Consider the following 13,002-nt stretch of genomic DNA (forward strand, 5'->3'; position numbering starts at 1 on the left):
CCTGGCAGCCTTTCGCTCCGCGGCATCCTGTGAGTAGACCCAGGCACCGCTCAGAGAATAAAAGAAACCAAAGGTAATACTTCTTGAGGTTCGTCATTTTTCTCTTCTTTTCGTCCTTTCGTCTCTCATTACCTCCAAAAATGCTGAGAAATTTTGATGATAGGGAACACTAACTTTGAACCCCAATTAAGCAAAATGTTATCCCCAAAGATAATTCCATTCTTCTAATGATTAGTAGTAATAATAATTGTACTCAACTATTATTATACTTTAATTTCATTTTTTTTAAAGATTTTATTTATTTATTTGAGAGAGAGAGAATGAGAGACAGAGAGCATGAGAGGGAGGAGGGTCAGAGGGAGAAGCAGACTCCCTGCCGAGCAGGGAGCCGGATGCGGGACTCGATCCTGTGACTCCAGGATCATGACCTGAGCCGAAGGCAGTCGCCCAACCAACTGAGCCACCCAGGCGCCCCTAATTTCATTTTTAAAAGTGGAAATTTTTTCTCTCTAGTTATGTAAGTACCTATAGCCTTGATTTTGCCATGTGATCTTCAAATGCTAAAATATTTACTTTTTGGCCATTTAAACAAATGTTTGCCGAAACTCCTGGTCTAGAGGACTATCTTCACCGAGTCCTTGAGAAATGTGTTGGAGAGGAGAGTGACAGCCTCCTTCCTGAAAAATCTCTGCAGTGGCCGTTCTCTGCTGTCCCAGAGTGGCAGTCATAGAGGCTACAATTAAAATGACTCCCTGAATCCAGCTGTGGTGATGGGATGCTGGAGGGGCTGTGTATATCTATTCCAACCAGGCATCCTGGGTCCTGGGAAAGTACTATGGGGCGGATTCAGGGGTTCAAATAGACCTGTGGTAAAACAGACCTGATTCTATCGATCACACGACCTCTATAAGCCACCCCTTGACTGGTAGACCACAGTGGCATTTTGTGTTCCAATATTTAATGTCGGCTCAGAGTCGTGTTCATTAGTCTCCAAACATTCTGTCTCCAGGGCACAGTCGCCTGGGTAAGTGGGTTTTCTGTGGGGAAGGCTAGAAAAGAAATATTTGCCATGTACATTATTAGCTGTGTACTAAGTTCCCTTCTCACATGGAGCCAGCCTCCTCTTCACTCAAGGAGATCTGGATTGGACTCCTGACATTTGAGATATGAAGTGAGGAAAGGCCAGCTGGAAGCCATGAGTTCTCTCTACCCGCCAAAATAATAGACACGAAGGATACTGCAGTTCTGGAAGAATTCTCAAGACAAGTGCCATCAGCAAGGACATGAAAGATGTGCTCGGTGGTGGTTCTTCCCACATGTCCATTCAGCTTGCCTATCCGTCTGGGCAGAAGACAGAATCATCATGGGAAGTGGCAGCGTGCTTTTGTGAATTTAAGGAAGTGGTGACTTCAGTTCTCGCTGCTGTCCCAGCTATGATTTCCTCGCTGGAACAAATCCTCACAGCCACCGGTACTTACGTGCAGCAATTGCTGAGAAAATAGTTCATTCTTTATGCTGATAGACACTGACCACTGTTTGGGGCTGAATACTGTCTCTCCAAGATTATATGTTGAAGTTCCAACCCACAGGACCTCAGACTGTGACTGTATTTAGAGATAGGACATTTATTTTTTTTTAATTTTTAAAGATTTTATTTATTTGACAGCAAGAGAGGGAACACAAGCAGGGGGATGAGAGAGGGAGAAGCAGGCTTCCCGCGGAGCAGGGAGCCCGATGCTGGGCTCGATCCCAGGACACCTAACGACTGAGCCACCCAGGCGCCCCTAGAGATAGGACCTTTAAAGAGATAATTAAGGTAAAATGAGGTCCTATGGGTGGGCGCTAATCCAGTATGACTTATGTAAGTTCTGTGTCCTTATAAGAAGAGACAAGGACACAGACAACATGCAGACTGAAGAGAGACATGTGAAGACACAGCAAGAAGGTTGCTTCAAGGAGAAAAGCCTCAGAAGAAACCAAACCTGCTGACATCTTGATCTTGGACTTTGAGCCTCCAGAACTGAGAGAGTTCTGTTGTGTAAGCCTCGAGTCCATGGCACTTTGCTCAGGCAGCCCTAGCAAACTAATACAGCCAGCAAGCATGGTTTGTCTTTGGCTGGCAGGGCCAGCAAGATACTCCTGCTCTCACTTGAGGACATTCAACATTTCCAGCCTTTAATAATCGAATCACGGGACACTGATCACGTCTCCATTTTGCAGGATGTGGCATTGGTCCATTATATTGATAATAACATGCTTATTGGACCTGCTTTTGACTCCTTGGTCTAAAAGTAGCAGGTGCTTTACACTCCTTGGTACAATACGTGCAAGCGGCAGAGGGAGAAATGAGCCCTACGAAAGTTCAGTAGCCTGTCACCTTCAGTAAAATGTCTCCGGAGTACGTCAAGGTAGCCCTTCAGAGGTGATGAACGAGTTGCTGCTTCTGGCTCCTACCACTAGGAAAGAAGTAAAATGTCCAGTGGGCCTCTTTGAACTTTGGAGGCAATACAGAGTCAGTTGGACCTAATACTCTGACTGACTTACCAAGTAGCTTGGAAAGCTATCAGTTTTTTTAAATTGAGGTATGATTGACCTATAACATTATATTACTTCCAGGTGTACAACATAATGATTCAATGTTTGTGTATATTGCAAAGTGATCACCACTGTAAGTCTAGTTAATGTCTGTCACCATACATAGTTACAAAATGTTTTTTCTTGTAATGAGAACTTTTAAGGTGTAATCTTTCAGCAACTTTCAAATATGCAAAACGGTGTTATTAACTGTAGTCGCTACGCTGTACCTTACATCCCCATGACTTACTTAATTTATGAATGGGAATCACTGCTTTCACCCATTTTGACCCCAGCCCTGCCTCTAGTAACTAAGAATCTCTTCTCTGTATCTAGGAAAGCTACCCGTTTGTGTGGAGCCCAGAAAAAAGAAAGTTGTGCAACAGGTCCAGGCTGTAGAGGCTACAGTGACCAACCTGACCTCTGTGACCCACCAGAGTACTCGGAAGTGTGTGAAAGAGATGGCATTTAGACAGAAATAGCTAATAGTTTAGCATTCTTCCATAAGTGACTCACAGGACAAACCTTTGGGATTCGATGGCAAAACTATGGCCTCCTCTGCAAAGCATTATCCTCTTTAAAAAAAAAGTTTCTGGCTTGCTACTGGGTGCAGGAGAGCGTGAATGGCTGAGCTCGCGTCACTAAGTTACCATGAGAATAGGGCTTCCGGGCATGACGGAGGTCTTCCCTAATCCGTGCAGCTGTAACACTGGGCATGCATAACATCAGTTCCTCATCGAGTAGAAATAGAATATCTGAGCGGGTCTCCGTGCAGGAGCAATTTGCATGAGAAAACAGCGTACATTGTCTTGGCCCTTTCACTTGGTACATTTCTTCAGCCTACATCTACAGCCTCATAGGGTGTTTCCCTGGGGTTTTCTTTCCAATTTTTATTTAAATTCTAGTTAGTTTACAGATAGTACCAATCTGATATTGGTTTCAGGAGTAGAATTCAGTGATCCATCACTTACATGCAACACCCAGTGCTCATCACAGCAGGTGCCCTCCTTAATGCCCATCACCCAGTTACCCCATCCCTCTACCCACTCCCCTCCAGCAACCCTCAGTTTGTTCTCCATCATTAAGAGTCATGGTTTGCTTCCCTCTCTCTTCTTTTTCCCCTCCCCTGTGTTCACCTATTTTGTTTCTTAAGCTCCACGTATGAGTGAGATCCTATGGTATTTGTCTTTGTCTGACTGACTTATTTCACTTAGTGTAATACCCTCTAGTTCCATCCATGTCGTTGCAAATGGCAAGATTTCATTCTTTCTGATGGCTGAGTAATATTCCATAATGTATATATATCACATCTTCTTTATCCATTCGTCTGTTGATGGACATCTGGCCTCTTTCCACAGTTTGGCTATTGTGGACATTGCTGCTGTGAACATTGGGGTGCATATGGCCCTTCTTTTTACTACATTTGTATCTTTGGGGTAAATACCCAGGAGTGCAATTCCTGGGTCGTAGCGTAGCTCTATTTTCAACTTTTTGAGGAGCCTCCATACTGTTGTCCAGAGTGGCTGCCCCAGCTTGCATTCCCACCGACAGTGGAGGAGGGTTCTCATAGGGCATTTCCTATAACTGAAGAAGGAAAAAGGGCCAGGCCTGGTTTATAGGTGGTTCTGCATCATATGCTGGCACCACAAAAATTAGCAGCTTCCAAAGTACCTGAAGGCCGGTGGTAAAGGCAAATCTTCCCACTGGGCGTAGCTTCAAGCAAGGCACCTGGCTGCTTTGCTTGCAAGGACGGATGTGAGGTAGAGGTCTACACTAAGTAATGAGAAATAGCTAATAGTTTAGCTGGATGAGTGGAAGTTTGGAAGGGAAATTACTGGTAAAGTGGTGACAAAGAAGCTGGGAAGGAGGCAGATGGATAGATTTCTCCAAATGTGCAGAATCTAAGGATATTTGTTTCCCCGTGAATGCTCCCAAAGAGCAACCTCCTCAGAGGGGAATCTTAATAGGCAGGTGAACAAGATGACCCATTCTGATGGATGACGTCTGTAAGCTTCTCCCTAGTCATCACTGTCCTTGTCCAATGAGCTTATGAACGAAGTGGCTATGTGGCAGGGATGGAGCTCATGTATGGGCTCAGCAATGTGGACTTTTATACAGCAAAATAAATCTGGTTCAAGCCTCCTCTAAATGACCCAACTACCAACATCACAGACAAACTCTGAGCCTCCATCTGCTATCATTCCGCGGGGGAGCCAGCTACCCCCCTGGTGTCAGGTTCATTACAATGGACCCCGCCCATATTAGAGGGTCAGTGTGTTTTTCACCTGAATAGAAACTTACCCTGGGTATAGATTTGCCTTTGCCTCTCACAGTGGTCCTGTGAAACCACCATCCATGAATTTACGGAATATCTTATGTTCCACAGCATTCCACAGCATTGTTTCTGAGATAATGAACCATTTTATAGCAAATGGAGTACGGCAATGGGCTAATATTCTGGAGCTGGCTGGTCTTACCACGTTGGCATCACTCCGAAGCAAGCAACTGACCTGATACGATGGTGGAATGACCTTTCAAATACTTGGTTATGGCACAAGCCAAGAGACAACATGTCCTGGGAGCTAGGGTAATGACTTTCAGGAGGTGGTAAATGCTCTGAATCAGTGACCGGTATATGGCACTGTAACTCTCTCCTCAGGATTCATGGTTGCAGGAATCAGAGAGAGGAAATGGGACCGAGGCCCTCTGCTCTCATAGCTGGTGGCCACAGGAATATTGTGCTTCCTGTCTATGGCACTGATAACCTTCATTCTGACTCCAAAGCCTTTACATGTTTCTTCCAGTGCTCTCTGTGTGATTGGAACTTGTGTACAACAGGCATGATTTTATTTAGAGTTAAAAAGAGCTGGGGAGGCGGTCTTAGAGGGGGATGCCAAGGAGAACTTGAAGACATGAAATCCCTACATTCCCTATGCCAGTCTCTGAAGAATTCACCTCAGGAACTGAGTGGAGGAGGATGTGGTCTGTTAAGTTGTGTAAATGAGCGGAGGGATGAGAGTTCTTTATGACAAGAACTGAGCACATTTCCCACATCCAGTAAGGATGGGAGACCTATTTTGGTTACACCAGAACAGTGTGGATTCAGTAACCCCCTCATTTCCAACTCCACTTTCCTCAACCTTGGAAGCACCGAGTTGATGGAAAGAGTGATTAGTTCTCTTCTGTGGAGCATCCCAGTTTACTTGCTGGGGAAGAGTCACGGTCCGGGGCTCCCTCCTTCTGGTGACTGTACAGGATGATCTGCACTTGGAGGTAGAGGGTGGAGAGGAAGGGGGAGGGTTAGTGGCCGGGCAGGTTTGCTTCTCCTTGATCTGCAGCTACGGCGTTGACCCAGGCACAGTTGAAAAAATAATGCCCTTTCAGAGATAATTGGCTAATAATCTCTTATTGTTTCTTTCTCTTCCTGTTCTTTTCCTTTTATGCACATCCACATATTGCCAATGGAATAGAGTCCTCAAGCTTGATCTAAATCCGTGTCTGGGGTCTCTGGTTCAGGAGATCCTGCAGGAGCCAGATCTCTCTTTTTTGTGTCCTTCACACAAATGTTCCTTGGGAGGACAGGCACCATCAGTAATGATGAGGCCCATGGAGTTGAAATGGGTCAAGAGCAAAGACAACCCATAGAGGGTATGCATCTAACTTTGACATGAGCAGGAAAAAGTGAGTAAATTAATACAACAAGAGGAAAGTGAGAAAGGTTTGTCTGAAATGGTTTGAGACTGAAGGGGAAGGGCAGGAATGATGGAGCTAGATACTGAACCCAGCCCTTCATTTCATGCTCTCTACCACTGAGCTACGCTCTCTGATAATCCAAGAAGTTCAGAAAAATACTGTACCTGCTCACTTCCATTATTTGCTCCTGGTCTCCATGAAATGAGTGTAGACATGGAGATAAGGACTTAAAAATGTTGTAGAATCTTTTACTAGCTTTGACCCCCAAGTGCTTGACCAGAGGACCTGAGGCATCTAACCGAGTGTGGGTCTGGTGCGGGCTGTCCAACTGCTCAGTGGATACAGTGCAGAGAGAGCAGCAGGCTGGTACAGGGAGGCGAAACTTTACCTCTAGCCATCTTCGGTTTTCAGTGGGGACTCTAACAGAAAGGCAGATGAACAAGAGAAAAACAGAGTTTATTAACACGTGTGGCGCATATCACATGGGATTAACCTAAATCAACAGTAACTGAAAGCAGCAGGTTAGAACTTGTCAGCATCTCCGAAAAAGAACAGTAAATTTACGGAGAAATGACAGGACAGAGGAAAGCAGTTTTAGGCTCTAAGAGTGGCAAACTGGGAAGGTAGATACACGGGAAGAAAGTAATGGAGGAAGGTTTGTTTGCAGATTCCTCCGGTGCCTCTCTGGGCTGGTAAGTGTCAGTCTCCTGTAAAAGGAGAATTTATGTCCTGACTTTAGGCAGAAATGGGGGGAGGGTAGAGAGAGCTTTTCTTGTGTTTGTTGCTTCTTAACTGCTTTCTGCTCAAAGTAATTTTTATGTCAAAGTGGTATATTCTGGGTGACAAATTTTGGCTTCCTTCCCTTCACTCATCATGTGTAGTGGGACCATGTTATGGCAGGTGATATTTTAGGGTTAATTTGTCAGCTAACCCCAAAGCATATGAAGGCCTGAGAAATTACAAGTATGTCTTTTTGTATCTTGTTATATTTAAATGCTTTCAATTAAGTCCATTTTAAAAATTTACAGTTTAACATTGGTAGCTAAATTAGAATTTTAAAATTGTCATTTATCGAAGCAGGAAAGAATATCCAATGGAAAAAAGACAGTCTCTTCAACAAGTGGTGCTGGGAAAACTGGACAGCCACATCAGAAGAATGAAACTGAACCATTTCCTTACACCACACACAAAAATAGACTCAAAATGGATGAAAGACCTGAATTTGAGACCTGAATTCTCCTAGAGGAGAACACAGGCAGCAACCTCTTCCACCTCAGCTGCAGCAACTTCTTGCTAGACACATCGCCAAAGGCAAGGGAAGCAAGGGCAAAAATGAACTATGGGGACTTCATCAAGATCAAAAGCTTCTGCACAGCAAAGGGAACAGTCAACAAAACATTAAAGGTAACCGACAGAATGAGAGAAGGTATTTGCAAATGTCTTATCAGATAAAGGGCTGGTATCCAAAATCTATAAAGAACTTACCAAACTCAATACTCAAAGAACAAATAATCCAATCAAAAAATGGGCAGAAGACATGAACAGACATTTCTCCAAAGAAGACATATAAATGGCCAACAGACACATGAAAAAGTGCTCAACATCGCTCGGCATCAGGGAAATCCAAATCAAAACCTCAATGAAATATCACCTCCCACCAGTCAGAATGGCTAAAATTAACAAGTCGGGAAATGACAGATGTTGGCAAAGATTCGGAGAAAGGAGAACCCTCTTCCCTTGGTGGGAATGCAAGCTAGTGCAACCATTCTGGAAAACAGTATGGAGGTTCCTCAAGAAGTTAAAAATAGAGCTACCTTACAACCCAACAATTGCACTACTGGGTATTTATCCCAAAGATACAGATGTATGAAAAGAAGGGGCACATGCACCCCAATGTTTATAGCAGCAATGTCCACAATAGCCAAAGTATGGAAAGAGCCCAGATGTCCGTTGACAGATGAATGGATAAAGAAGACACACACACACACACACACACACACACACACAGGAATATTACACAGTCATCAAAAAATGAAATCTTGCCATTTGTACCAACGTGGATGGAACTAAATGGTATTACGCTAAGTGAAATAAGTCAGTCAGAGAAAGACAATTATCATATGATCTCACTCATATGTGGAATTTAAGAAACACAACAGAAGATCATAGAGGAAGAGAGGAAAAAATGACACAAGACAAAACCAGAGAGGGAGACAAACCATAAGAGACTCTTAATCATAGGAAACAAACTGAGGGTTGCTGGAGGGGAGGGGTTTGGGGGAATGGAGTAACTGGGTGATGGACATTGAGGAGGGCACGTGATGTAATGAGCACTGTGTGTTATATAAGACTGATGAACCACTGACCTCTACCTCTGAAACCAATAATACATTCTATGTTAATTAATTGAATTTAAATTTTAAAAAAGAAAATTCAAAAAAATAAATTTATGTCATTTATTTATTAAAGATTTTATTTATTTTACTTGAGAGAGAGAGGGAGGAAGAGAGCACAAGCAGGGGGAGCAGCAGAGGGAGAGGGAGAAGCAGGCTCCCCATTCAGTAGGGAGCCCAACTCAGGGCTGGATCCCAGGACCCCAGGATCATGACCTCAGCGGAAGTCAGCCGCTTAAGCGACTGAGCCACCCAGGTGCCCCTATGTCATTTATTTTTTTTTTAAGATTTTATTTATTTATTTGAGAGAGAGAAATGAGAGAGAGAGAGAACACATGAGAGGGGATAGGGTCAGAGGATGAAGCAGACCCCCTGCCGAGCAGGGAGCCCGATGCGGGACTCGATCCCAGGACTCCAGGATCATGACCTGAGCCGAAGGCAGTCGCTTAACTGACTGAGCCACCCAGGCACCCCTATGTCATTTATTTTTAAACCTAATTTACTGAAGACTAAACTAGATTTATTTTGACTTTTTTTTGTCAAAAAGCAGTAGTATCTCAATATAAGGATAGAAATGATTGCAAAAAATGAAGACCAAAATTGGTCCTACTGGTTTTAGGTGGAAAAGTGATCTTTCATAGGTTAAATTTAGTTTTGCAGTTTTCACTGATGGTGAAGTGCTAATGCATGCTGGGTATTTGCAGAAATGTGCTGGTTAATCAAGCAACAAAGCCATTAAAACTTAAGTTACGTTAACACCAAAACAGGAAATATATGCAAAACAAAAAGAGTTCTTTGAAAGGAAGATTGAATCCAAGAGCAGATGTTCAATATTTTACATAATAACATTAGTGATCCAGGCTGTTACAAAATGGTACTTTATCAAAAACTGTGATTGCCAAGACATTAGCGAAGGGTTGCATCAAAGATGTTGACCTAGAAATGGTGAATGAATATATGGCAAAATAAAATGAAATAGTGATTTAGTTTCCACCCAAGGAATGCCAAGAAAGAAGTTATTGATGAAATTGAGTTTTCATATCTGAATTTTTATGACCTTAGTTTTATTCTGCTTTCAGTTTTTAGTATTCTAATCTCAGTAGTGACCTTATCCTTCATTTAAGAATGCTTAGTGTTGTTCTTTCCTGGAGCCCTTAAAATTTAGAAATTCCAGACAGATGCAAAACTAGCAGCGATGGCATGTCATTGGCAAGGCTGTTTGGCAGTAAGAAAAATTAAAAGGCTCAGTTAAAATGACCAGAGACGTTCAGTAATTTTCCCCATGTCACCAGAGAAATCAAGATGGCCTAATGTCAAATAATTTCTCATAAGAACATGCACAGCACATTCACACACACACACACACACACAATAGAGAGATTCTTCTTTTATGGGCCATTTCACGGTGTCTTTTGACTGATCCTCATACGACATGCACACACATAGAAAACTTCAAGGTAGAAATGAGTTAAAAAGTGTGTTGCAGGAACGCCTGGGTGGCTCAGTCAGTTAAACGCTTGCCTTTGGCTCAGGTCATGATCCCAGAGCCCTGCCCCGCATCGGGTTCCTTGCTCAGCGGGGAGCCTGCTTCTCCCTCTCCCTCTGCTGCTCCCCCTGCTTGTGCTCATAAGAAATTGAAAAAACCACACTGTTTACAGATTGTAGTGTGGAAACAAATTTTTTTTCTTTTATGAATAACTACATATTTACAATATGTACAGAATTCAAATTAAGGAGTGAAGATATTTGGAGGAAAAATAAGAGTGTAATCTTAGAACATGTTTGATGGAATCACCAGGTGTGAGCGATGGTAGAGGTAGGTCTCGGGAAGAGCGCAAGGTGTGTCTTCCGTGTGGAATCCGGGAGGTGCAGAATTGCTTGGCGACTCCTCTTGCAGGAAAGGAACGTTTACTTTGGGTGGGGCATGCCCCCTCGAGTTGGTGTAGGTTAATTCACTGAACAATTGGTGATTGGGCATGACTTGCCAATGTGGCCCACATTTATGGAGTGGGAGAGATGAGAGGCTCCTAAACTCGTGAAGCAAAACCTTCACAGTGCCCCTCGATTAATGCAGCGGTTTGATTTCCTGAAAGTGGCACATTATTTGCGACAAACACTGAATTAACAGAAACCAAACCAGTCACCTCTTTTGTGATCAAGAATAGCCTTTCTCCTTCACTCAGCTCTCTTGCTTTGCACTCAGGTCTCCCTGTACAATATTTTCTCCTGGTTTAAGTCAGACATAAAAACTATTTTACTTTATGAACTGGGTGGTCTGATCAAGTTCACGAGGACTCGTCAAAGTTATTATTGTTATCGGGACTTGGATTCAAAACTCCCTTTGGAGGAAGGTAGAGTTGTCCCACAAGGACAAAGCAATTGCCCTAAGTCGGGAGACAAGGTGTGTCTGTGCTCTTTGATGCTTCCCAAGTGCCCAGGGCTCCTACCCCAGAGTCTGAGCTCAGGACCAGTGGGAGGGAAGTTTTCCCAGCTCTGGTCACCTCTTTAATTTTGGAATCCAAACAGGGCAGGGCAGTGTGGCAGGTCTCTGTAGTAAACGAGCATCTTCTGCCTTCTCAGCTCACACCCGGCATCCTTGATTCTCTCAGTCTTTCTAGAGATGGCAAGGGAACAGAGAGCGGCCTGCTTCTTTGGCTGGGATGGACTGTCCCCGACCTGTCACCTGACCTGTCATCAGGGCCAGCTGCAGGGGACGGTGACCAGCACGCTTGGCAGGGCTCAGGACCCAGCAAATTATGCAGCCTCTCATTACTGGGCATTCCCATGTTCTTCGTTCCAGAGGAGAAACTGTCCTCCCCAAAAGTACTAGAGCAGGTTGACTTTTTCAGATTTTCTAGGCCTTTAATTTTGAATTTTCCCTCCCATCTAGGAAAAACCCTCTTGACCTGGTCCCGGATGCTAGTTTGGGGCGCATGGAAGACGAGGTGGGTGTGGTTTAACTGTCTTAGGAGCTGCCCTTCCAGGTTGGAGAGGTTCCTGCTCTCGGAACTCAGATTTTCCACACAACTCAGTTTCTGTGGAGTGTAAGACTTAACGCAGCAGCGGTTGCTCATGGTGGATGGATAATAAAAATGCCGACTTTGAGTGAACGAGCATTAATTATCACCTTGTATTCCAGAATGCCTATCTAGGCAGTTTGCTAAGAGAGCATCCTCCTGATACAAAGGAGAATTGCAGACCAAAACCTGGGGTTTTTCATCCAGAGACCAAAAGATCCCTGCAGCCGAGGTTTAGGAGGATCTGGGAGGTGGAGGTGCCGGGGATTGAACCCGGGGCCTCGTGCATGCTAAGCACGCGCTCTACCACTGAGCTACACCCCCGACGCCCTCGCTCGCCCTTTTCCCTTTTTTTCAGAAGCATTTTAATCACAGCCATCTACCTCCCCAGGAGCCTTGAGGACCTGAGACTGCTAACAAAGACTCTTTATATACAGCTCCCTTATTTTTGAGCCCCCTAGATTGCATTCCCTGTCCGGCTGCATAAAGAGGAAGGCAGTGATGCTGGACAGAAAGGCACCCTGCCCAAGGTCCATTCGTGCTGGTCAGCCCACCCTAAATTGGGGCCACACACAAAGCGTTAAGAGAAGACGTCAGGGAAGAGCCCCTTCCTAGCTCTGTCTGCTGAAAGAGCGACACCCTGGTGACTGCGAGGAGAGCCGGCGTCCTATCTTAATTTCCTAATACAGATCCCCACCAGCAGGAACCAAGGCTGCCGGAAGGATCTGCTGTCACCGAGGCTTGGGGCAGGGAAATCACAAGAGGAGCCTGGACCGTCTCTCCCTGCCAGAATGTAAGAAATGCTCAACAGATGCCGGCCCACTTAGAAGGACACACGGTCTACTAGACAAATCTTGGAAGCACTGAGCTTACAATGAACAAAAATCCGGGGTGCCTGGATGGCTCAGTTGGTTACGCGTCCGCGCCTTGATCTCAGGGGGGCGAGCTCGAGCCCCGCGATGGGCTGGGGGTGGGGTCCACTTAAACAAAAATAAGTAAATGAATTTAATGGCTAAAATAAGAATGCCTGAGTCTACACTGATAAGAAAGGAAGAGGGAGGAGAGGAAGTTTTCTTCACAACGGTATGCCCCTCAGTTTCCGGTGACTTTGGTGGAAGTAGCCCTGAGTTCAAACAAAGATCCACCTACACCTACGTCATTATGGTTGGAAGGGACTGATCTTTAGTGTGTTGTGCTAGGAATGGGCTCTTTCTCTTCCTTCAAGTTCCTCGGAAACATTTTTTCTGAAAGAGGTGCAATGTCCACAGGAGCGCGCTTCCTAATCCCCTTTCCTGTCTCCGGTCCTTGGGGCTCTCAGAACCAGA

At 44.6% G+C, this 13,002-nt stretch overlaps 1 non-coding gene across 1 annotated transcript; it reads right to left on the minus strand.

The window, feature by feature from the left end:
* Positions 1-11,929: 11,929 nt before the first annotated feature.
* Positions 11,930-12,001, minus strand: TRNAA-AGC (transfer RNA alanine (anticodon AGC)). Its single transcript has one exon. It is a non-coding gene; the product is annotated as a tRNA-Ala (tRNA).
* Between the last annotated feature and the right edge of the window lie 1,001 nt (positions 12,002-13,002).

The sequence above is a fragment of the Leptonychotes weddellii genome, unplaced genomic scaffold, assembly GCF_054177405.1.
Source record: "Leptonychotes weddellii isolate Sample4059 unplaced genomic scaffold, ASM5417740v2 HiC_scaffold_2950, whole genome shotgun sequence".
NCBI classification, from domain to species: Eukaryota; Metazoa; Chordata; class Mammalia; order Carnivora; family Phocidae; genus Leptonychotes; species Leptonychotes weddellii.